The sequence below is a fragment of the Rhamphochromis longiceps genome, linkage group LG10 (genome assembly GCF_057381845.1).
Source record: "Rhamphochromis longiceps isolate RC_006_pf linkage group LG10, R_longiceps_female_GT1.1, whole genome shotgun sequence".
In the NCBI taxonomy this organism is placed as follows: Eukaryota; Metazoa; Chordata; class Actinopteri; order Cichliformes; family Cichlidae; genus Rhamphochromis; species Rhamphochromis longiceps.
Genome location: NC_140566.1, coordinates 23,125,816 through 23,150,650, shown reverse-complemented (window position 1 = coordinate 23,150,650; position 24,835 = coordinate 23,125,816). Strand labels below are relative to the sequence as shown.

General features: G+C 39.4%; 1 protein-coding gene and 1 long non-coding RNA gene across 2 annotated transcripts in view; one reads left to right on the top strand and one right to left on the bottom strand.

Annotated features, from left to right (window-relative positions):
* Nucleotides 1-4,082, bottom strand: part of LOC146660943 (uncharacterized) — a 73,716-nt gene extending 69,634 nt beyond the window's left edge. The window contains exons 1-2 of the long non-coding RNA XR_014913564.1: nt 3,885-4,082; nt 2,273-2,360 (exon numbers count right to left, since the gene is read on the bottom strand). This is a non-coding gene — a long non-coding RNA (uncharacterized LOC146660943). The remainder of the gene's footprint in view (nt 1-2,272; nt 2,361-3,884) is intronic.
* The window catches only part of kctd16b (potassium channel tetramerization domain containing 16b), an 87,780-nt gene that overhangs the window by 41,236 nt on the left and 21,709 nt on the right, over nt 1-24,835 (top strand). The window lies entirely within an intron of this gene.

Genomic DNA, 24,835 nt, shown 5'->3' with positions numbered 1-24,835 from the left:
GCGCTAGAAATGTCAGACACGCTCACTGCTCTTTCTTTCACTCTGTGTTTGTCTGGCTCACTCTGCAGAGGCACATTCCCCATTCCTTTTTCTTGCAGCTCCCGCTGTCTGTGATTTTGACGTGCACCAAGCTTGTTTAGGCCATTGATAAGAAGGCTTGTCATTGATGTGTGGTCAAAGTGTTTCTCTGTGGAAGTTAGAGGTGGCTGTTTTGACAGCAGATAAGGGGGAAGGTGGGAGTCTGAATGCTAATGCATGACAAGGAGTCAGAAGCACCTTTCATCTATGGAGAACAGGGATGAAGCACAAGAGATGAGGGGAGACACCAGATACAGCACAGGGCAAGAACTTCAGCTACTGTTGTTTATTTTCTCATATTTCAACTGTTCTTTCACCCCATTAATGTCTGCCTGAATGCCTTACTCTAAAATTCTCAAACACTTTTATGATTCTATGCTACAGACGCTTATGACTGCTTATTTTAAAGGTTTAAGTACACATACGTCCTTCAATAAAAAATATAATTTGAGAAAGCAGCTTATTATAACACATGGTTATGTTTTATTGTCAAGTGGCATCTAGAGGTTATGTATATAAAATCAAATCAAGTCAGCCTACCATGTTTAATCACAAAAAACACTGACCAAAATGTCAATGCTAAAAAGGGTTTAATCAGTAAGAACCAATTAAGTTGATTAGGCAAGTTCATCTATAGGAGTCATTAATACAGTTGCCAATAATTTTCTTTTTCAAATTTGGCCTAATGTGTAAATAACAATTGGAAGAGCTATGATTATAGTAGAGTTATGAGCACTGTTAGTGAGGCAGATGACAGGTTCTAGAAGTGGAAGCAGTTCTACAGTTTCAGCTTTAACTGAGAAAGACCAGTCAGCCTTAATTGCCAGTCTGGATCCAAGGACAAAAAAAATGTTGCTTTTCAACTGGCCAAATAAATGATCTGGGGCATGAAGGTCTAACAAGTCTGACATATAACCTGGGACTAGTTCATTCCACTACTTGTAATTCAGGAAACAAAATGTAATAGTTAATTATAAAATGAACAAATACCCAGGCTAGGTGAGATATACCAATGTTCAAGTATGAAATTCATCCATTGAATGCCATGTGGCTAGGCTACTTGTCTCACCCCAAGAAAACTGCCAACAAAAGTCTACAGACAACCTACAAAATACAATGAGCAAAAAGAATGAACCAAAAAACAAAGATGGGTAGAAAAACACAGCGGACAAGCCCCCACTTTATGTTATGTCCTGGTCTAGGGGTATAGGAGCGTATCATAAGGGTTAAAAAGGGTGTCCCTGCCCTGGCCCACAAATCCAGACCCAACAGCCAATCAGCTGTTAAAGTTGAGGTTTATTGCTACCAATAACACCAAAACTGAAAGCATAAACTCTATTGTGAACAAAGGCCAAAATAATAAACAAGACAAGCTATTCGAAAGAAATTTACTTAACCACTTAGTACTTAAAACCTACATGAAACAAAACCGAACAAAAGACAAGCACTATCTCTAACTCCCTAATTTAATAATAAAGAGAAAACCTACAAAAATTAAATAGGCAGTTTACCCAGTCTGCTTCAGTGCTATTTACAGTCTATTTACAATACTATATACAAATCCTGCTGCTGCTGCCAGAGGAACAACTCCTGGAGACAAGGTTTTTGAAAAACCCAGTTGATATTGGGGGCCAGTCAGCAGCTGCCAGGTCAAAGTCAGCCCAAAACAGTTCCTCCAATCAGAAAGAGGACCTGCAGAGACTCTTAAAGGCACAAAATACACATACACATGATTGAACTTAGCTGCATAAAATTGGGGCAAAGATCCTCAAACATAACCCAACTATTAATGTGTTTAACAAACCTTTACTATTACACTGTTATATACTAAGTAAAATTTCTAAACACAGATTTTTTGTTTTATTATTTGTGCCATCTGTCCTGCCACCAGCATACTAGATTATAGGAAAGGTACACTCAGATTTCCTGTACACTCACTGATGGTGGAGGATTTTTAAAACCAGTGGTGTGTGGTAACTTTTATAGAAAGGCAAGCAAAAATGATTGTATTCTCTTTAATCTCCAGCATCATCTCCAGATACAACACGACCGAGCTGGATAAAACCTCATTCTCTTCTGATGGCTGAATCCAACAATAATAGATCTACTTCACTGAGAAGTTCACTAATACTGACTAACAGCAGCAAAAACAGCCACACATACTGACAAGTTAAGGACATCCTCAAGAACTTACCTCAGTATCACCGTCATCAATCAGAAAAGAGCTTCACCACCTCATCGATCTGTATTGGACTACTTTCACAAAATTTTACAGCTTCCTCCTAGTAAATAAATATGGACACATTTACAGTTGACATAAACAGTGGACTGACCTTTTACACACTTATTCATTTTAAGTGGGACAAGTAAGAAAACAGACTTTATTTCATTGCAATCTGTAGTCTACTGACATCTAGTGGTAACATTTTATATACTGTAAGAATATATAAATTACATTCTATCAAGCAAGTGATTTTTTTAAATTGTTAATTATAAAGTGCTGTTGGAACCTGCACCTGTTTAACTTGGCTGTTTTATTCAACTGGATATAACAAGTGTTGATGTCTGCTCTCCATCACCAAGGCTTTCCTTGCTAACCTGCCAAAGGAATTATTAAAGGTTTCTTAAATGAGACTTGATAGCCAAGGTAGTTAAAAAGAGAAAATAGATTTTTTTAAGATTGTGAAAACCAGAAGTTTGTTAACTTTTGTTTCTCAAATCTGCAGAAATTTACTGTTCTCAGATCAGCGACAGCAAAGCCAGTAGCAGCTTGTCTAGCATGCTGGTCTCCCATCTTCCTTTAACTGATTGGAGGTCATGCATATGCGAGCAACCAGAAAAAGCTGCTGGCTGCTCTCAGCAAGTTTAAGCCACTGTTAATAGGTCATGGGCACACTCAAGATATCCTACAGATTTGAGTAGAATTGAAGTAAGCAGAGATGATCTTGCTTCCAGAGCCAGTAGCCAACCACAGCTTGCTGGCTTGCCTGCTCTGATGAAACACAACTACTTAAAACATGTAAGCTTGTGTAGAGTTGGTCAGTCCTCTTTTTTTATTTTTATTAATTAGGATAACTCTACCCCAGATGAAAATAACTGCCAAATATCTAATCTGGTTCCTGACATTAACAATTTGGCCCTCAAAATTAGTAATGTGGTGGCCTTGGATGGAATCAAATTCCCAGCCTGTTATTGTCTCAGTCTGCTCCTGCCTGTCAGCTTCTGTTTGTGAGCTTGTGTGCATTACATAGAAAGATAATTACTGTATGAACAGTACAATTACTTTCCCTTTGTATGTTAGTCACTTTTCCAATTTCCCTATAATATTGCGAGAAAAGCAACCCAATTACAAAGGAGCACTGTTCCAATTACATAAACATTGATGTCTACTGTAGTTTGGCAGTGGCAGCTGGTTGAATGGTGTTCTTATTATGCTTAGCTGTTGTTTCATTTCTCTCCTTCTTAATTGCATTTCCAGAAAACAAAAAATTAAATGGGTCAAGTGCCTTCTAAAATAACCCTTAAGAAAGCCTTCTATTGATAGGTAATTAGCAATGACTAATACATATAGATCAGGGCCAAAAGAATAAGAACAAATAAAAAGGTAAAAAAAACAAGCAAGAAAAAGATACCCGAGGAGGAAAAAAAGAAACTGAAAAAAAGACAGTGCTAGACAGTGAGCCTAAACCGAATAAATTGTCTAAGAAAAATAAAAAGCAGAAGGAGGCACAAAGCGACTTCAAAACCTGCATGCCTCAGTGAGTTGCCCCCTAGCAAACCTGCAGCTGTGACATCTGAACACTTACCATTATCGGTGCAACCTAGCTTCCCACAGATCCACTGATAGCTTCTTGAGGGCAGTATATTGGGGTCAAGGAGGATACTTTCCCAGCAGCACAGCCTGCATTTAAAGCCACACCCCAGGTGTGGTGGGATGGAGATGAGCCTAGGGTCTAGCTATTGGCAGGGCAGTGGAGAGGTAACCAAGAAGACAACTCTGAGGACACAAGTCCACAGTGGCAGGTTACTTGGTCTTATGCCCTGTGAATGGGGGGTTCTGACTCTCTCATTTGCTCTCTCTTGCTCTAAATTTCTCTCTCTCTCTCTCTCTCTCTCTCTCACCTCACACACACACACACACACACACACATACACACACACACACACACACACACACACACACACACACACAAACATACACAAACATTCCGTTTTACTGCAATAAAAAAATAAAAATATAGCCAGTTGCACGTGTCTCACAAGAATCAATTTTCACATTGAAGCATTCAATTTTGTCAATGTTTTCATCATAGAGCTGGGTCTTGGACACATCTGATGAATGTCCTAGGCCTGCAAGGTATGCACGCGCACACACACACACACACACACACACACACACACACACACACACACACACACACACACACACACACACACACACACACACACGCGCGCAAATTTCACTTAAAGTAAATCTATCCAGAGTTAAACAGGATGAATTCTAGTGGAAAATTAGAATTAGAATTATGTGTGTTTTTTTTAATTAATGGAGAAGTAAAGTAGAGGTAATGAAAATAATTAGAACATTTGGAATGTGCAGCAATATATTAAATTCTATTAGATGCCAAGATGAAATGATGCTAGGAGTTGTCACTGTGGTCAGAAAGTACTGTGGGGCAATGTACTGCACTGCTGAAATGACAGCAAACAAAATTAAGATTGTTCAAATGCTGTTTACTTGGCTTTTTCATTGAACATTAGTGAGTTAAGCACACAGTAAATGAAAGGAAGAAAGCAGTGTGAAAAGAAGATTATAATGGCAATTCCCTTTCTGCATGAAACTGCATTAATTCTGACAATTAGAATGGTTCATCCAATTTACAGAATATAAAGACCCACTGTGCCCTCACCTGTGAAGTAAACGACATGAAATTCTAATTAAGGTGGCAATAAACCAGTGTGTTGTTAAAAATGTGATACGTGAATACTTGGCCAAGCATCTGTTTGAAGAATAGCTTTCATCTTTTCACTGCCCTCTCTTATCAGCAGCTGGTTCTTATCTACATGTATTGTCCTCAAATATCATCTCCATAAGTGATGGGCCTCGTTTTTGAAGAAAGAAAACAATAGCATTGGTTTTTAGGTTGAAGGCAGAATTCATTTAGCAGATCAAACAGACCCAACGAAGCACAGATATTAAACTTTATAATTAAAGTATTAAAAAAAATGTTTAGACATCTGTTAGAATCCAGGATGCAGTAAAACAGGTGCAGATTTTCAGCGATGAAACTGAATTCAGTGGTTCATAGTTCATTCATAACTTTGAGAACATGTATGTATACAACTTCCAACTACGGATGTAGATGACTGTACTGTGAATACATGTTGCCATTTTGCACAGCATGATGTCAAATTTTATTTTAGTTAGCTTTTTAAAAGCTGTCTGCAGTTATAATCTCATAATCTTGATACCAACAGGATTGACAAGAGATGTACAGTTTTTGGCCAAATCAGAACTCAGCTGGTGAGGGGGTATAGAAAATAGCTGGATATATCTTGATATAATATGCTACAACTAAGAATTTGGTAAATTATCTTTTAAAAAGTTGCATGACACATTTTACAGTGTTACACACATGCTTTAGATTTCTTACCCGAGAGGTTAAAAAATCCCAACGAATTTCTGTAGTCAACCTTTTATTATGTTACAGCATTACCTTAGGAAGGAATATGAAATAGTGTAACCATACTCTGGGCAATTGAACCACCTCTACTGGCTCCTTTTGATGTGGAGGAGTAGGCACTTTATGCTGAGCCCCTTCTTAATGCCCCTCACCCAATCTCTGAATAAACACCCAGATTTTTTTACAAAGGATGCTCATTTCCAGCACTTCTACCTGTGATCTCATTCTTTCGGTGACTACCCACACTTCGTTACCATAGATGAGGACTGGAACATAGACCTGTAAATGAACATCCATGTTATTCTAGATTGGGAGTGGGCAACTGATTTTCCAAAGGGGCCACATTAGAAACTGGAACTGCTGTGAAGGGCTGCACCAATAAGCTGAACTTAATTCTGCTAAATATTCACTTTATATTAGTCACTTTATAAGCTTATTGATGCGGCTCTCCATAACTAGTGTCTCATCAGTCGCTTGGAAAAATGAATTTCCCATCCCTGCTCTAGATGATCCACCATTCTGTGTCATTTACTCACTTGTGAACAAAACCCTGGAGTACTGGATGTCCTCCATTTCGAACAGCAACTCTTTCCCAACGTGGAGTAGGCACTTCACCCTTTTCTGACTGTGGACCATTGGCTTCAGACTTGAAGGTGCTAATGCTCATCCCTGCCACTTCACACTTGGCCGTGATGAGAATAAACAAAACATCAAAACTCACATGGCACTGAAGAATTTGTGTTGTACTGAAAAGTGAACTGTATAAAATTTACAGGTTTTTTGGCACTACTCATGAAAAGTGTGTCACCGTTATATGCAAACACTATCTGACTTAATAAACTTGCTACAGTAAATTTAATGGGAGGTTCATTTGTGCTAGATCTATAATTGATGGCTTGAAGATAAATGCTCATGGCAGATTTGTTTAAATGCAAATGTTTTTCAGATTGAAACACTTTGATAACATGTCTGGAGGCCCATATTTTCTGGATTCTTATCATTTAAAGATCTGCAGATGTTATAGGAGAGCCAAACACTCACATTATTTATCTGAAGCTTCAGTCCAGTTCTATTTCTATTTCTATTTCTATATCTAAAATGTGGAAAGCAGCCTGTGTTTACCCGTTACTTAAAGCTGGCAATCCATTAATGTATTACCCAAATCTCCAAACTTTCAACCCTAGCTAAGATCCTCAAATCTCTTTACATTTAAAAACATTTTACGTGATGATGATGTCTCAGGCGATTTTCAGTCTGCCTTTAAAATTGGGCACAGACTGTGGCACAACTGTTGCCACACCTGTTATAAATTACCTCATTGCTGCCTTGGACAGGAGACAACACTATTCTGAATTTTTTGTGGATATTTCTAAGGCATTTGATTCAGTGGATGATTAACTGTTGCTGAAAAAAAAAAGTTAATGATTAATCTTAATGCTGGTTTTAACCCTAAAGCTGTTAAGCATAGCTTTGCATGGCTGCTACCTTGGCCATGACTCATTTAAAGAATTTTAGATGATTAGTTGCATTTATTATTAAGCTGTAGAATGTTTTGGCACATGTGTGCAATGCTTTATTTCATAGTTTATTTAGTGTCCTTCTTCTTCTTTTGTGTAAACATTTCATGTTAGCATGGATTCTTTTTAACTTCTTTAGACAATCATTGCAGACATACAGGAAACTTGAAAGGTTTCACAAAGGTTTTATTTGTATCTGTACACTGGTAGCATTGTATCTTACAAACCTAATACCTATGCTTTGTCTTCAAACCACTACCGTTATTTTTGCTGGACTCCTTTTTCCAGTGCCACTCTACCAGTGGCTCAGGTGGTAAAGTGGGGTTTTCACTAATTGCAAAGTTAATGATTCAATCCCTGCCCTCTAATGCTTTTTATGGTAGCATTATTAACATTATTTTGTGTGTGTGTGTGTGTGTGTGTGCTCTCTACTGCTGCTCTGTGTACCTTATAAAGTGAACCTAACATTATTTGCATTCTTAATAACTGGTGTTTAAAAGTCACTCTGCTGCACAGCGAAGGCTGATGTCATGGAAAATACAATATAAACAAAAACATGCATAACCTGCTCTTTTTAGTCATCTGTGACCAGTTAATAAAACACTAGGAGGAATTAGTAACTCTGATATTAATAACTTCATTTCAATAATTTTTAATTAGTGCATTCAATATAATGTCAGTCCAACTTTGCGCCTAAATTGGAGCCTAAAACCCCTCATTTGTGTCAGCACATAGCAAGCTGCAGTGACTTGAAGAATGACATGATGGGCTTACAAGATGCAAGATTAAAAATGTTCCAATAGTCCTGGGGGAAACCCATAGCAAAGAAAAGAGGTTGAGTCATATGCAACAGTTGACAAAAACCAAAATGATAGGAAAACAGCATTCAGTTTAGAAAAAAAAAACCCCATCTGTATAGATTTCAGAGAAAAGACTTATTAGGTGAAAACTTGTCATATCTCAGAATGGAGTACTGTGTGTCCATTAACAAAACAAGGACAAAGACAGACAAAGAAGTGTCTGAAAGTCATGTCCTTAAGAAACAGGAAAAAATCCAGAAAGAGTGGCTGTCAAGAAGCCATTCTTAAGGAAGGAAAACAGGAGAAGGCTGATGTATGCCAAACTACACAAGAACAGGACTGAAAATCAGTGAAAACTTACAGAGTGATGAATACAAATAGGAAATTTCTGGGTGAAATCGTTGTCAGCACATACATAGGAGGTCAGGAGATAGATACAACACTGTCTACAGCCATCTGTAAAACATGGTGGAGGCTCTGTGATGGTTTGGGGCTGCATTTCATTCAGTTATGAATGCAGAATGTACCATAAGACTTTGATCCATGTTGCAATATCACCAGGTCTAATTTCATGCTTGTTAGAATTGTACAAGTAATGTTTCTGCCTTATTCTGAGATGTTAGTGAGGCAACTCTTCCATCCTAAAATTCCTCTTTGGACTATTAAAGTTGCTTTTACCAATGTTCTCTGTCAGTTTGATGGCCCGAAGGCTTGGTGTTCTGAGTAGCTCTCATCTCTCTTATGAGGCAGGCAGTTATTTCAGCAAAAAAATTGTAACCCCCCACTTTCCAATCACACAGTGCCAAACAACCAAAATACAAAAATTAATAATTGGTGAAATGGGAGCTAAAAGTGTCAAAGATGTCTGTACAACTCTCTCTGTCTCTCTCTCTTTCTCTCTCTCTCTATATACACTCAACAAAAATATAAACGCAACACCTTTGTTACTGCTCCCATTCCCCATGGGATGGACGTAGAGACCTAAAATTCATTCCAGATACACAATATAACCATCCCTCCCAAACAGTGGTCACACATCAGTCCAAATGTGTGGTAGTGGGCACATCTGCTATATTGAGATAATCCATCCCACCTCACAGGTGTGCCACATCAGGATTCTGATCTGACATCATGAGTAGTGCACAGGTGTACCTCAGACTGCCCACAACAAAAGGCCACCCTGGAATGTGCAGTTTTGTCTCACAGCAAAATGCCACAGATGCCACAAGCAATGAGGGAGCGTGCAATTGGCATGCTGACAGCAGGAATGTCAACCAGATCTGTCGCCCGTGCATTGAATGTTCATTTCTCAACCATAAGCCGTCTCCACAGGCGTTTCAGAGAATATGGCAGCACATCCAACCGGCCTCACAACCTCAGACCTCGTGTAACCACACCAGCCCAGGACCTCCACATCCAGCAGGTTCACCTCCAAGATCGTCTGAGACCAGCCACCCAGACAGCTGCTGGAACAATTGGTTTGCACAACCAAACAATTTCTGCACAAACTGTCAGAAACCGTCTCAGGGACGCTCAACTGCATGCCCGTCGTCCTCATCGGGGTCTTGACCTGACTCTAGCTCGTCGCCGTAACAGACTTGTGTGGGCAAATGCTCACATTCGATGGCGTCTGGCACGTTGGAGAGGTGTGCGCTTCACGGATGAATCATGGTTCACATTGTTCAGGGCAGATGGCAGCTGAGAATGTCCCAGTTCTTGCATGGCCAGCATACTCACCGGACATGTCACCCATTGAGCATGTTCGGGATGTGCTTGACCGGCGTATACGACAGCGTGTACCAGTTCCCACGAATATCCAACAACCTCGCACAGCCATTGAAGTGGAGTGGACCAACATTCCACAGGCCACAATTGACAATCTGATAGACTCCATGCGATGATGTGTTGCACTGCATGAGGCAAATGGTGGTCACACCAGATACTGACCGGTTCTGGGTCCCCAGACCCCCAATAGCGCAAAAAACTGCACATTCCAGGGTGGCCTTTTGTTGTGGGCAGTCTGAGGTACACCTGTGCACTACTCATGATGTCAGATCAGCATCCTGATGTGGCACACCTGTGAGGTGGGATGGATTATCTCAATATAGCAGATGTGCCCACTACCACACATTTGGACTGATTTGTGACCACTGTTTGGGAGGGATGGTTATATTGTGTATCTGGAATGAATTTTAGGTCTCTACGTCCATCCCATGGGGAATGGGAGCAGTAACAAAGGTGTTGCGTTTATATTTTTGTTGAGTGTATATATGTATATACAATTATGTCACTGAATGTATAAACAGATTAGAACTACATTAAAAATCCTTTTAAAAAGGCCTTTTAGGTGGCTCATTTTGAGGTTACCTGTGATGTTACCCTTACCATTATAGCAAATTTTAAGCTTCAATCATTTGTCGGTATGACAGTAGAAATTCTGCATGGGTGAGGCTTTACTAGAAAATACACAGCCATCAAACATATGGATGGTACTGGTATATCAGAGATTTCCACATTTTATCTTATTGTATGCGCAAATTATTTTTTCACTCCATTTGTCACTTGTCAGAGCGCACCAAAGCAGCAAGTGAAGGGTATCTTGACCTCCTGTACCTGTAATAAATCAAAATCATATAAGCATATCATAGTGTGCCGAATCAAGCCTTTTTGAATAACAAAATATCTGTCCCCGTAGAACATTTCTCTTTACTGCTTTCTAACTTTTATAAAGGAGCAATATGCTAGTGAGAAAGAAAGGGAAATGTCCTGCTGCAGTTTGCCTATTTCTATCACCATGCATAATTTAAAACACTGGGCTATTTTAGGGGCATTGTGCAGGCTGGCAAGAGTGAGGCCAGAGTGTGAGCCAAGTGAATCTGAGTACAAGACTAATGATGGTAATGGCTGCAATTATATATATGGCCATGTTCTCATTTGGCTCGCAAAGTCACTCTCTTTTCCATCTCTCTCACTGCCTGTGTCCTTTTATCATTAACTCTCTTTGAAAGACAGCCACCTTATTGCTGCTTCTACCCAATTTTCCCATTTCTCACTTTCTCTACTTCGCTGTTTCTCTTAGAGTATGTTTTAGCATCCCTGTCTGCGCAGACAGGTGATGAGAGAGGGAGCTCTTCGTTATCTCGCATCTGCTAACCTATATAGCCACACTGACACTGCCGCTGCACTGACAAAAATCTCAAGGTGCGTGACACCAATCAGATGGAGCTGCTCTGTCATCAACCATCACCTGGCTCAGTGTTTGACATCTTTAGTGTGCTTGTTCCAAAAGTTTAAAGAAGCACTCACCGGGAGATGTAAATATTTTCAAATTGTCACAGCCCTTTTTGAGAAAAGTTATATTTTGTTGCTTAAGAGTTTGTCTTTGAAACTGCATTTGGTGTGAATGGTATAAAAAGCTAACAAAAGTTTTATTGCCATTTAACATATTTCTGCATTGTTTATACTCAGAATAGCAAGCACAGTGTTTTTCTTTTTTTCATGTTTCCCATGTTTTTGCCAAATTACCACCTATAGATCAGTTCAGCTGGGTGATAAGTTATTAGTCTTTACTGTCAACCACATGTACACTCACTCACGTTCTCGTTTACATCGGTTTCAGAAGAAAGACTGTGTGAATGATTTAACCTGATTAGTTTCGAGCTAAATTCAAGTGTCAAAAAGATACGAGGGAAATGAATCCAATACCTAGTGATTAATCGCTTTTGTGTAATTTTACTGCGTAAAAAGTCAGCCTTAAATCTTCAATTAGAAGGTTTTAAATTAAAATAAATTAAAAAAAAACATGCATGTAACAATGTAGCCAATGTGAGAAACCTTAACATGTTGTGTTCTGTGTGATGTTGCAACTTGTTTTTATATACTTGCATCTTTTATCAATATCAAAATTCCTCCTTTTCTATTATTCTGGCCTCATCTCCAACCTTTTACAGCATCTGCTTTATCATCGTAATCATGCACATTTTGTTTGCATATCTAAAATATATATGTTATAAACATTTAAATACAGCTCTGCATTAAAACACTGTACGTCCTCTTTAAAGTTTCATCAGTATTCAGTACAGACAGCACAACTTGCATGTTTGGCCTTCTTCTTTTCAGCATTCAGGGTTTTCTCTGAAAGAAAGCTAACAGCGCTTGTGTCACAATATTCTTGAGGGAGCAAATTCTCTCACATGCACTCATTTCTCTCTCCCCTTCAGTAGGCATCACATGCTGGTCAGGATGACATGATTTATAGAGTTCTCTCTGAATAAATAATCTATTGCAGTACTCGGGAATCAGGTGTAGGTGATGCATAGGCTTACTAGAGTGATGGAGAGGAGTAGAAATGGGACAGTATGGAAGATAAATGAAGAAATTGAGTAGAGGGAACGATGAAGGTTAAAATAAGGAGAGAAGAGGGAGGCTCCATCTGAAGTTCTGTGACTGGCTATAAAAAACAAAAGTTGTGCTTGATATAAATTTGGCCACAATCCCAGCTAAAGTAGTCACCTTATACCACTCTCAGATCCCTCCCTGGAAGTGCTGTACTGTAAACACCTTAAGCACCATCTGCAACTAAATTGCCTCCTTTGTGTCAAAATGACAACCCTTAGGAGCGAATTACCTTTTGGGAAAAAGGATAAATTTGCAGGGAACAAATTTTTTCAAACACTATGGGTGGGGAGACGTTACAAGACTTTACAGTATAAACTGGTGTTCACAGCATGACCCTGAGCAAGTAATTCATGGTGCACAAGCCTGTAACAGAGAGGATAATAAAGAACGTGCTGTTGGTCATGCTTATGACTCGACGTGCCTTTAGAAACTACCACACAGCAAAAGCTTCGGTGAGGTCTTTGCATCAGTGGAGCCAGTGATGATCCTTGACATGAACATTGCATGAACCTAGGTCTAAACTTGCCACAATATACAACATTTTATTTTACCACAAGCAGGATGTGAAACAGTGAGAAATCTGCTCATACAACATTTAGAATCATCGCATCACAGCTGTGTGAAATTGAAAATGTGGCAGCTTGTATTCATATCCAGACTTGACCTTTTCCTTTTTGAATATGAAATGTCATCACTTCATCATTTTACTGAGTTAGATGTGTGTGTGGAATTTCATCATAATTAGTGTGAATTCTTGAGTTACAGCCAAAGGCATGTTTTGTGACATCGTTTGACCAAGAGCTTCTGGACCATGGGTGGTGTGTACTCTCCTTCCTCAATTGTGAACCTTAACACATCGCAGTTACATTTGATCTTTGAGCATCGGAGTCTAATCAGTTTGTCCTTGAGCCGAAGTGGACATTTGCCTGCAATTTGAAAAAAGTATATTTCACATATTTACACCATACTTGAAATGTCGGTGATGCTTAGTGTAGTGTTTGCTTTCATTACAATAGTTGTTTGGGCTTTTCACATCTATTTTGTGTGTAAATTGATCGTTTGCTGTACTTTTTGTTGATTGGTGCAACTCCCATCATAGCAAAAGCATTCATGCAAATACCCAGAACATCTAGCATAGTTCAAAAGTTACTTAGGTGAATGTGATGACAGCAGACACGACAACAGTGAACATGACATAACATGTGAGAGAGACAGAGGCCAGTGGAGATCATCTACTGAAAGGTAGTGATTGTGAAGGGGAAAGAAAGTAGAGCGATGTCTCATGCAGCTTCGTCTGTCTCTAAAATGAGCATGCTGGACATGTCTTTGATGCCAGATTGATCCCTTGAACTTCACAGCAATTTGCATATCAAACAAACCCAGCATAATGCTACATGGATTATGCCTTTTGCTCGCAAAATGCCAACCCCGCATCCCAAACAGATTTTTTTGAGTAATTTAACTGAAATGATAATTCATGAACCACAGTTGATGGGTGGAAATGAAAGCTATAAAACATATAAAAATAATTTTCATGCAGAAAGAATATTTTATGGTGAAATTTAGAGGGCTCGATGCAACATTTTGTTTTTGTTCATTTTATATGTAAGCTCCAAACCACGATAGAGACTTTACCTTGTTTTATGATTTGAACCACAATTTGGATTCATCGCTCCATAAGACCTGTTTCCACTGATTTTTTTTATTTAATTTGGCTTACATCAGCCTTTTCTCCCTTTTTTCTTTTCCATTTTCGATGACGCTTCAGTGAATAGTAGTTGGATCAACTGATCAGATGTATCTCTCAGATGCTGTGTCAGATCTTGCTAGACCTTTTCCTTTTTCTCAAGAAAACTACTTTCAGATTCTTTTCACCTGCTGTAGGTTTTACACCTACTACTGCTTCTTTTATCCTTTACTTGTACTGTTTCCTCAGAGATTGCCGTCCATGCTGAAATATGGCAAGCTAAAGAAATAATGGTAGCAAAATGACATGTTTTTGTGAAAGATGGCAAAGTTCGTAAAAATAGGTATACGTATGTGAAGACACAACACCAATTGATCCCTTTAATTAGGTACTATTGTTTAGCCCTTGAATGATTCAAAGATCAAATGTCAAGCGGCTAAACAAAAAAAAAAATGCTCTGAAAATGGTAGGACTTCACTTAAAAATGAGTGTCAAAGCTGCCAATGTCCAACACAAAAACTCGGAAAACTATTGCTCGAGACCAGTGTAAAAAATTCCAAGAAGTCAAGCTCCTTGGGGATGGCTCAAGACTTTTTTTTACAGTACTATATGGAAAATTATTTCTGCTGTTTTAAACAGTTATTATCAAAAAGTAAGTTGTCGTACCACTAAGTTAAGTTTTTGGTGAACATATTGAATAAGAAAAAAGAAAACAAGCCCCCCCACAAAAAGCATAACAAAAAGGATGCAGTGACTTCTTTTAAATCATCTCCGTGCTGTCATCATCCATACTTGTGTTCCAAATTTGCCTCAGTGTTCTTTAGCAATCCAACATCTATATGTTTATATGTGGTCACCCTGGGAAATCTATGTCCCCCGTTGATCCAGATGTTGGATTTGAAAGCCCAATCCCTTGCCTCATCAGTAACTGTATGTACCTTTCTCAAAGGATTTGGAGAAATAATGTTGTGGCTTGTTGTTTAATGTGAAGGGACCTTCGTCAAAGCCTCTGCTGGGGCCTTAAAAATCTCTGTCAGCAAAAGAAAATTGTTCAATGTCTGCTGCCAGTTCTTAAGGGAGCCCGAAAAGAGTGTTTGGGATGTCTTATAGTCTCTCATTACAGTGATGGAAGACTGGATCAATCTCTCTGTCTCTGAGATCATTATTCAGTCATTCTGATTCTGGGGCTGCTCCCAGACAGAGTATTTCCACCAGACATGTGCAACATATCTCACCTCCAAAACTCGGGTTACATCATTATGGTTCGACAAAGTCATTTGGTCAGATCAGTTCATTTCCAACAAGTTACTTGATTTATTTTCGTCTGGCTTTGCTGATACCCAATGAGAGCCTTTGATGAAAGTGTTGTGTAATATCCACATTAATATGCAGTCCTATTAACTGGACTTTGGCAACAGTTGTTGCTGTGATGTGAGGAAGGATATGACTTATGAAATCTGTACTCTGCAAGCATTCTAAACTGCACATCAGTTATTCATTAATTCTAGTCGCCCTTTAAAAAAAAAAAGACACACACTCTTTAGATGATTACATCTCACAATCATAGCCCACTGATACTGGATGTGCTTTCAATTCACAAACAATTTACCTGACCTGGGTTTCACTTTTGAGCTGTTATTGGAGGGGGGCAATAATGCACTACTGAGAACTAAAGATTTGTCAACAGAGAGCACTGGAGCAAGCTAACGTCAAACCAAAACCACCCACACTCACCAACAAACCACAACATAAGTCAGGGAAAGAAACTGTGGTCCAATAGGGATTTGTGTGCTCTTTTATCTCCCCTCCAGGACAATTCAGTGTTCTTTTTGATATTCGTCCTACACGTTCTCCAGATGAGTACAAGAGTGAAGTAGAGTGTGCTTCAGAGTCCTTGTCTGTTCTGCTTTGTCTGACCCGCAATCTACACATGGGCCCCTCTCCTTTCTCTCTCTCTCTAACTATTGCTCTCGATTGATTGCTTTAATCAAACACTGGGCTGTAGTCAGGTTGGATGAGAGTGCCGCGCTATTTTCCACTTCTCCAAACCATGCAGTGTGAAAACTCCCATTTTCTGCACAACCAGGCCAGAGAGCAAATGAGGTCACAGGTAAAATGAAAAACAAAAGCAAAACACAAAAATATCAACACGAAGAAGAGGTAATTCCCTTTAGAAATGTGGCAAAGGAATACCTCAGGCTGTGGTTTAATTAGATGTATTTGTAATGACGGGAAAATGGCACAGTGTGGAACTGTGAAAGTGATTAGGCCTTCCTGTGTATTTATTTATCCCAAGACATAATGCAGTGTTGTATTTTATTGAAAGATAGAAGTTATTCCTTCTTGTCATGAGGAGTGCCAGTAAGTACACACAACACGTCAGGAAAAACACGGAAAACAATAAGTGAACCCAAGTTAAACCTCTGTAATATTAGATGCGGTCAGTGGACACATTAAGTTATTACTAAAACAGAAGAGCATCTGGAGGCTGCACTCAGCGTTGAGGTCAACAGATCTCACCTGGAGCCAAAATTGTATTTAATGGATGCTTTGCTTCCTCTGCTTCAGATTTCTAGCAGACTTCTTTAAATGTTGGATGGTATTTTTGTCTAATCTTACTGACTCACAAAGCTTAGCTTAAATTACTAAATGATAATAAACTTATTAGTGTAGTTATTATGTTTTGGAGAACTTGGAAATTCTTGGATATTTTGGACATGTATGACTCACAGCACTATGTCACACTGTGACTGAGCTTTCTTATCACAATGATGTAAGAAATACTGGAGCCAATTAGTGTCAGCGGTTCTCCTGCTGCCTCCAAAACTTACTACATCTATATCTTTAATAGCATCCAGTTAGTAACTACAGCAGGGATGACAGAGTTCGCAGAAGTGCACAGTCTCATTTAAATTTCCTGAGAATGATGAGTTGAAGAAGTGGCGAATTGATTTTGTGAAGTGCCCCACTGACGTAGAGCTATAAGGATCACTACCAATACAACCCACTTCAGTTATGATCGGCTCATGGATTATTCACAGTTACTGGCTTTTTTTTTCCTTCATGATTTTGAAACCTCAAGTGGAGGAGCTTAAGCATCTCGGGATCTTAGTTTCCAGTGATGTGAGAAACAGGTGATTGATGCTGTACTGATCTGTTGTGGTGAAGAGAGACGAGTGTAAATGCAAAGCTGTCGATGTACTGGACAATCTACATTCCAATCCTCACCTATAACCACGAGCTGTGTGACAGAAAGAATGAGATTTAGAATGGAAGTGTTTGGAGAGACAGTGGACTCTTCCTTATGCATGCGGTCATCTGGGAGGGGCTGCTACTCCTCCACACCGCTAAAGAAGTGGAGGTGATTTGGGCATCTTTCCTGGATGCCTCCCGAGGTGAGGTGTTCCAGGCATGTCCTACTGGGAGGAACCCCTAGGGAAGACCCAGGACATTATGTCTCTCAGCTGGCCTAGGAATGCCTCATTATCCCCTTCAGATGAGCTGGAGGAGGTGGCCCGGGAAAGGAAGGAAGGAAGGAAGGAAGGAAGGAAGGAAGGAAGGATGGATGGATGGATGGATGGATAGATAGATAGATCCACGTCATATGCTACTAAATTATTCACTCTATTATAAAATATATTTATGTTGTTTTTATACACTTTTTAATCGACGCATGTAGTATGTGCTTGTGTCAATATTTTGGGGAGTTGTAGTTTGCTGGCAGATGTCTTTCAGCCGTGTCCTTCATGCAAAGTAGTGGCTGTTTGATGTCGTGGAATGATTACAGGAATCTGCATGTCGGTGTGTGCACACAAGGACAGAGGCAGCAGCAGGAACAGAGCCAAATAAAGGGGTAGAGCAAGCGATCGAGGTGCAGAGCAGTCAGAAAACAATGGAATAAGATAAGATGAGAGCCCATAAGGGCATGATGAGACAAGGAATGGGCAAGTGAGAGATAATAAAGGAAGAAAAGAGAAACGGGAGAGAGCCCGAGCCAAAAAGTATGAGTCAGGGCAGAAGTGAGAAAAGCAAAAAGAAAAAGTTAGGAAGACAAATGAGAGGGACACAGAGAAATGTGTATGTGAGTGTGTGTGAGTGGAGGAAAGATTAGGGAGGCAATATCAGACTGTCCATCAATGTCACAGAGCTTGTGTCCTCTGTAAGCCATTTCATCCATCAGCCCGGAAGGCCTGATTGTGTGTAGTCGGCAGTCTCGGCCTGTTTACCTATTCTACATTGTGACACTCAAATCCCTTTCTATAATGCCTGGTCTAGATTAGGGCTCTCTGGAAACAACCTACAGATGTTATTAGAGATAGAGCATTGAAAGCAGTCCACAAATCCAAAAGTAAAGCATATTTTTTATTTGCATCCACTCTATGGAGTGGGACAAGTGGATCAAATATGACTTTAACTCTTAAAGTTTAATGTAGCACCTATTTGACACCATCTATTTTTGCTGGCCATAAAATGCAGAAAAAAAGGTTGTGACAATACACTCATAACAACACAACATTTATAAGCTTTGACAAGGTGATTAGAGCTCAATTAAAACAAGCTTTAATGACCGAACGTGACACTGTCAGACTGAAAAATATCTGAAGTGCTTCTGCTACAAAATCCCCCCACATGCCGCTGTTTAAAAGTGGCATTGCTTTGAAAAGGGAGAAAGGGCTGTTGTAGGTTACAACTGCTACAGGGTGATTCTGAGCTGATCCAGCTGAAGTGATTAACCCATCATCCACAATCTTTACCACAGAAGTACTGGCTCAGTGTTCGTATAATGAATGTTTCCAAGATGTAAATATCCTCTTCTTTTAGCTTTTGACAGAAAGCCTGACGAGCACAAGACGAGACTACCTAAGGGGTCTTTCAAGGTTGTTTTGTATTTCATATTTTAATTGGTCTAGATAACAGTAAGAGCTTTTCAGGAATATTCACAGATTATTAGGCTCAGAAAATGTCCTAATTAGAGGCTGCACACAAGGAGGAATTTTAGCAGCCTGTTTGAAATAAAAAGCTGCTATTCTTAGCTCACAGAGATTTTAGACATGCTATTGTAATTTGGGAAGCAAGAAAAGGAAACTACTCCTAATGGGTAAGTACAGTCATTTTAGCTTATATGTTCTAGCAAGATGACGCTATTCGGGATGCTGATTTTAAAGTGGGGAACCATTTCACCTCTGGATGTTTGTTTTTATAACACACACACAAAGACAAAATTTGTGTTTTTATTTCACAGCTCAGAAGTTCCAGCTTGTCCATGTCACATTTCATATTATTTAGGACATCTATTCATCTATATATTTTGAAACTGGAGCCTATCCCAGTTGACAGAAGTGACGTTGCCAGACCATCACAGGACTGACCACAGATCAAAGAGAGGCAGGCCATAATTAATGCTAATATGCACACTTACCATCAGTTTTGAGTTGCATGAAAATCCAAAGAGAAAGGTTTTTGAGTACTTCAGTTCAACCAATTAGACTTGCGTTTGTTTTTTTTTGTTTTTTTTGAAGACATTTCATCTCTGATCGAGAAAGCTTCTTCAGTTCTAAAAACAATTCAGGATTCTCAGGTATTTAACCCTTTGTGGGGTTTTCACTTTGGAAATAGTCCCTATGGTTTTTGGCCTGCTCTGTGACCATGTTATGGTAAATTTATGATTTACGTGTCGATTTGCGTAGGTATTTCACTTTGCAGAGCTTAAGCTGATGGATTTTTAACCTATGCAAATGTGCTTGAGTGCAGTCCTCTAAAAAACAACAGTGAGTAGCTTGGAATGGATAATGCTGTGTGTAATAAGTTCACCAAAAACTAGAGAATTTTGAAAAAGAAAATTTTAATGAAAGATAAAACAAAAATATAGAATGAGAAGCACAGACGACACTTTTCATTAGCTATTTCAATTGCTGGCAAGAAACAACAACAGCACGAGCAAGAGTTGCCCACAGACTGGTTATTTGTGGCACTGCTGCCTGGTGATAGCAAACAGCTACAGCATGTCTGTAGGCTGTGTAGGATCAATGTAGAACCTTGTTTCCCCCATGAGTCATTAACCTGCATTCGTTTGAGTCATTACCGTCACCAGGGTTAAGGTGTGAGTGGGGAATGGGATCTCAAGGACGGGTTAGTGTTGGCTAAATATTAGTGTTGTAGGCCACCACCTCTGTTCTGTGATGGTCAAGACATCCACACAGAAAGACTCTGGCCAGCAATCAAGTATGGATTGAATCAAAAGAAACAGCAAACAGAACAAAAAAAAATCATGGGTTAGACATTACAAGTTATGGAAGGCGATTTGGTCTGTCATAGACAGATTACCCCAACAGATACTGATCATAAGATAAAAACATTTTATAAACCGAATTTCGCTTTCTTTATTATCCTCTTTTTCTTTACATGAACTTGTGCGGGTTTTTCATTTTGTGCCGTGAGAGAGAACATCCATCATCTGTTTTTTTCTTTGTTTACTGGTATTTGGTCAACCATGACAGAGCTTTATGAAGTTCTGCCCTGCGCTAGAAATCACTGATTGTTACCATTTTCAGGCTCCGCTTAGGAAAATAATCTGGTGGGACCGTTCACTGCTGGCTTCAAATAAGATTTTCAAACCTACATGTTTCACCCAGGGGAATTTATTCATTTTCCGCTCTGTATGCATGCACATATTTGAGAAGCTCAGACATTACAGTGGTCCAAGAAGTGCATTGTATTCACACAGCTTGGAATAGAGGTCCCTTTATTCAAATGGTGCATGAAAAGTGCCGTGTTGCAAAGACATAAATGTGTATCCATAGTATGGTGCTGCCCGAGGAGTCTGTTAGATTCTGTCTGTTAGACTGTTAGATGATGAGAGTCAAGTTGTTGATACCAATTATGGTGTTAATTTGCTTATTACACAGTAAAAAGAAGGATAGGGTAGGAGTAGAACTGATAAGCAACTCTTCTACCAACACAGTCACAGTTGTCTTTCTTTTGTCTGTAACTTTGCCTCTCTCCACCTCTGGTGTCAAAAAAAATATTAATAGATGTATCCTTGTTTTGCTAAATAGTGTACCGTATGACCCCTTTCTCTCATCCAATCTCTTCTCGAGCACGATGCTCCATCCATTTACATCGGTCATCAAAGTCCATTAAAGGACTGTTCATCAAACAGGCCACACTATGTCATTCAGTGAATAATGCATCATTTGAGAGCGGCGGGGACTTGGAGGAGGGGGTGGTGGTGTGAGGGAATTAGTGGCATTGATTGAGAACCAGGTTTCAATTGATTACCTCTAAGCTGATGGAGCATGGAAAGACATTTTGCAAACCCTGCTCACTATTCCATTTCAAGTACGTGCGAAATATGGGGAAAGAGATGAAGAAAAGAACAACGGGGCAGTAATAAAGACAAATTAAAGGAGTGTTTATTTCGCCGCAGCGTTGAGATTGAATGGCTGTTGCCTTGGATACTGTGAATTTAAACAGAGAGGATAACAGCAAAACGGGCAGAGAGTGAGAAATAGAGAACGAGAGAAACAGCAGGACAAGTCGTTTAGCATTGTGCTCCTTATCGATTCCACCCTGTCATTGCTCAGGCAATGGCCAATACTACCTACCAATTGGGAGATTAGGCATGTGGTGTATCTCAGGAGGACAGCTGGATGGATGGAGAGTGGCGGGACAGGAGGAGAGCTGTGTAAGAGTCCTTAAAATCCAATTGTACATGAAAAGTGACATATGGTCACCAGAGCATAGCTGGGAAAGAGACATAAGAGTGAGCACAGAAAGATGTTGTTCCCTGTGTTGTCTTGCTGAGTCAGAGGTATTGCCTAAGGGATCTGACACACGAAATTCTTCAAGCACAAATGCAAAAAAGGAAAAAAAACAAAAACGAAATCCACCAGGACTTGCTTCTTACAATTAAGACCCATGCTGCAATTGTTGATACGCTTTTGGTGTTAGCCTCCGAAACTCTGTAGGTACGTCCATTTGGAAAATTATCCTGGTGAGTTTTTTAATCTTGAAACCATCCAGTGTCTGTCGTGGAGTGTATTTTTTGTGTGCTACTCTCAGTTTGTAGGAAATTACACAAACAGAAGAAGCAGAGTGTGCATTAACTTATGGTGTGAAACAGCCTTGTAGTTAATGCGATGGTTAAATGTGTAATAATCGTAAGAAAAGAGAGTCCAATTCAGTAGGGGATAATGGTTGAAGCGTAATTTTGAAATGCCACTGCATGTACTGGCTTTACTTCAGGCTGGGATTGGTTGCGTATTAAACATGTGTTTGATCCTTCAAGGAGGAATTAAAAGGACATCTATTGGTTTAGATATTTATGACCAAACCCTTTTCTCTTTTGTTAATCTGACCACTTTCTTCCAGCTGCCACATTGCCCCAGGTCTCTGTTTTCTGATGTGCTTTTGCCATTGTGGTTTACATGAAAGCCACCAAAACAGGCAACATCATTTATAATCATCATATGACTGTTCAGAATTATTTCGTCATAATTCTTTGGCCCATTTACTGCCAATAATCCAGTGAATAAAACCTGAAGAGCCATATGACGTTGTAACATTAACACGTAAGTCTGGACTGAAAAGCAAGACTGATAGAACAAGCAGGTAGAAATGAAAAAAGGTTTTACAAAGTTACTTTGACTGTGGGTAGAAGAAAAGGTCAACGAAAAAGCAACAATAACAGACTAAGACAGCACAGCATGAGTACAAAGGGTGTTAAATGATAAGTGAAATAGAGCCTATTATCAGAGGTTAAAGTGGGATTCGGCAGGTTGGGAAACCCTAACAAGTGCAGCGTGGGGAGAAGAATCAATTGGAAATGAGTCACAATAATTTGTATTGTGAATTCTAGCAGATTTTTCTTTAAGTACAGTCTGCAGATCAGCTGACCTGTGCTGCTGCTTTAGCCAGCTAAGTGCCAACGTATGAACAGATGTTTTGATAGCCTATTATGGCTGATTTCCAAGCCCAAGACAAAATAAAGCTGTCATAAAAGGTCAAACTTGTAAGTGAATCTAATCAGCATCATCATTTTAAATGATTAAACTGCTGCCCTTAGTGCAACCTAACTTTGAAACCTATGAACACCACCGGCTGCTGTGCACAAGACTTTTTTGCAACACTGTAAACTTCACAACAGTACTACGAACTAACCAGTAACTACTACTAACCTGCACTAACTTGCCTTATATTTTGGATCCTTTCTGATCCTTTCCAAATTTCTGAAATAAATTGAGGCATTTAAGTTTTAAATTTCCACTCGCTGAGTAGTCCTTAACTTTAAAAATAATTCCCCATCCTTCTCACATTTCCTCTCTTTCTTTCATCATTCTCCGTCTCTGAGAGTGTCACACATTAGCCTAACGTTCTTTTTTTTTCTAACTGTCTCTGGGAAACACATGAACTGTACGCTAACTACATCGCTACTGAGATACAATGTCACAGAAACAAAGTTTTTGTCTGCTGATATTAGCTGCGTTTGATATTACCAGCCACTTGAAATAACATTTCTCTGTTTGTGACAAACTCTCCTTTAGTAGCACCAGCTAGATGTGGAAGTATCGCCAACACAACTTTGACATATGCACCATGAACCACACATTTAATGTGCAAATATTAGAAGTTGGGTGAACTGCCATGAATAAACAGTTAATTTGTCATGTGTAGCCGCTTGATCAGGACTCCTTGATTCTATGTTTTTAGACACTCTTTACTTTTTTCTTTTCAAAGTTTAAACCAGTCTTCAAAATTTGAGATAGATAGAGAAATTTTTTTCTGTGTTTTTCTTGTTATTGTCATCATGGTTCATTGTTTAGTTTCAGTGCTTAAACAGTGACTGGAAATTAAACTTAAAAACCCTACATGGTTCACAAACTCCCATCTCTTCAGGTGACACTCCTGTGATCCTTGTGACTGACATCTCTGTTGCTTCCTTTGTGGACATTTTTTATTTGATTTTTTTGTACTTCCTCACCTACAAAGATGTTATTTTGGAGCACTATGCTGTAGTATAAAAAATTAGGCCAATAGTGTGTCTTGTGTGTCAAAATGACCCGAATAAGTATCCCCATGTTACAGGCTGGGAGTTTGAATGCGTTGAAACAATAGCTTTAATTTCCCTGCCTAAACCAATCAAAAGGCATTTAGAAGAAAAGGACACGACGAAATGAGATAATTCAATAAGCACCTGTCAAAAATGGTAGCCACAGTCTGAAAGCTAAAATATCTATAATGACTATGTTATATGTTAAAACTTACATTTTTTTTTTCAGCACAGAAAGCGTTGCTTTAAATGCCGAGCTTCCTAAGAGTACGCTACCTCTGCCAAAATGTGAGAGCTAGTATGATATACTGTAAATGCTTTTACTTGTGGTTTGGAGGAAAGGAATGCAATCTGGCCATCTGGACTTGTTACTAGACAATTTATGGTATTGAACAGGTGGAGTTAACCAAGGATTCGATGGCAAACAAGCGCTACTGTGTGTCAGAAATAACTGGTGGCACCCAGTATATATGCATTAGAATGCATTTGCATAAACAATGCCTCTGTGTCTGTTGTTATGCTGCAGCTCTAAATGGATGCCAGATGACTGAGTAGCTCAAAGGCGTAAAAAACCTCTGTGCTGCTGGTGTCTCAGCTGCATGTGCTGAGCAGTCCCAGCTGCA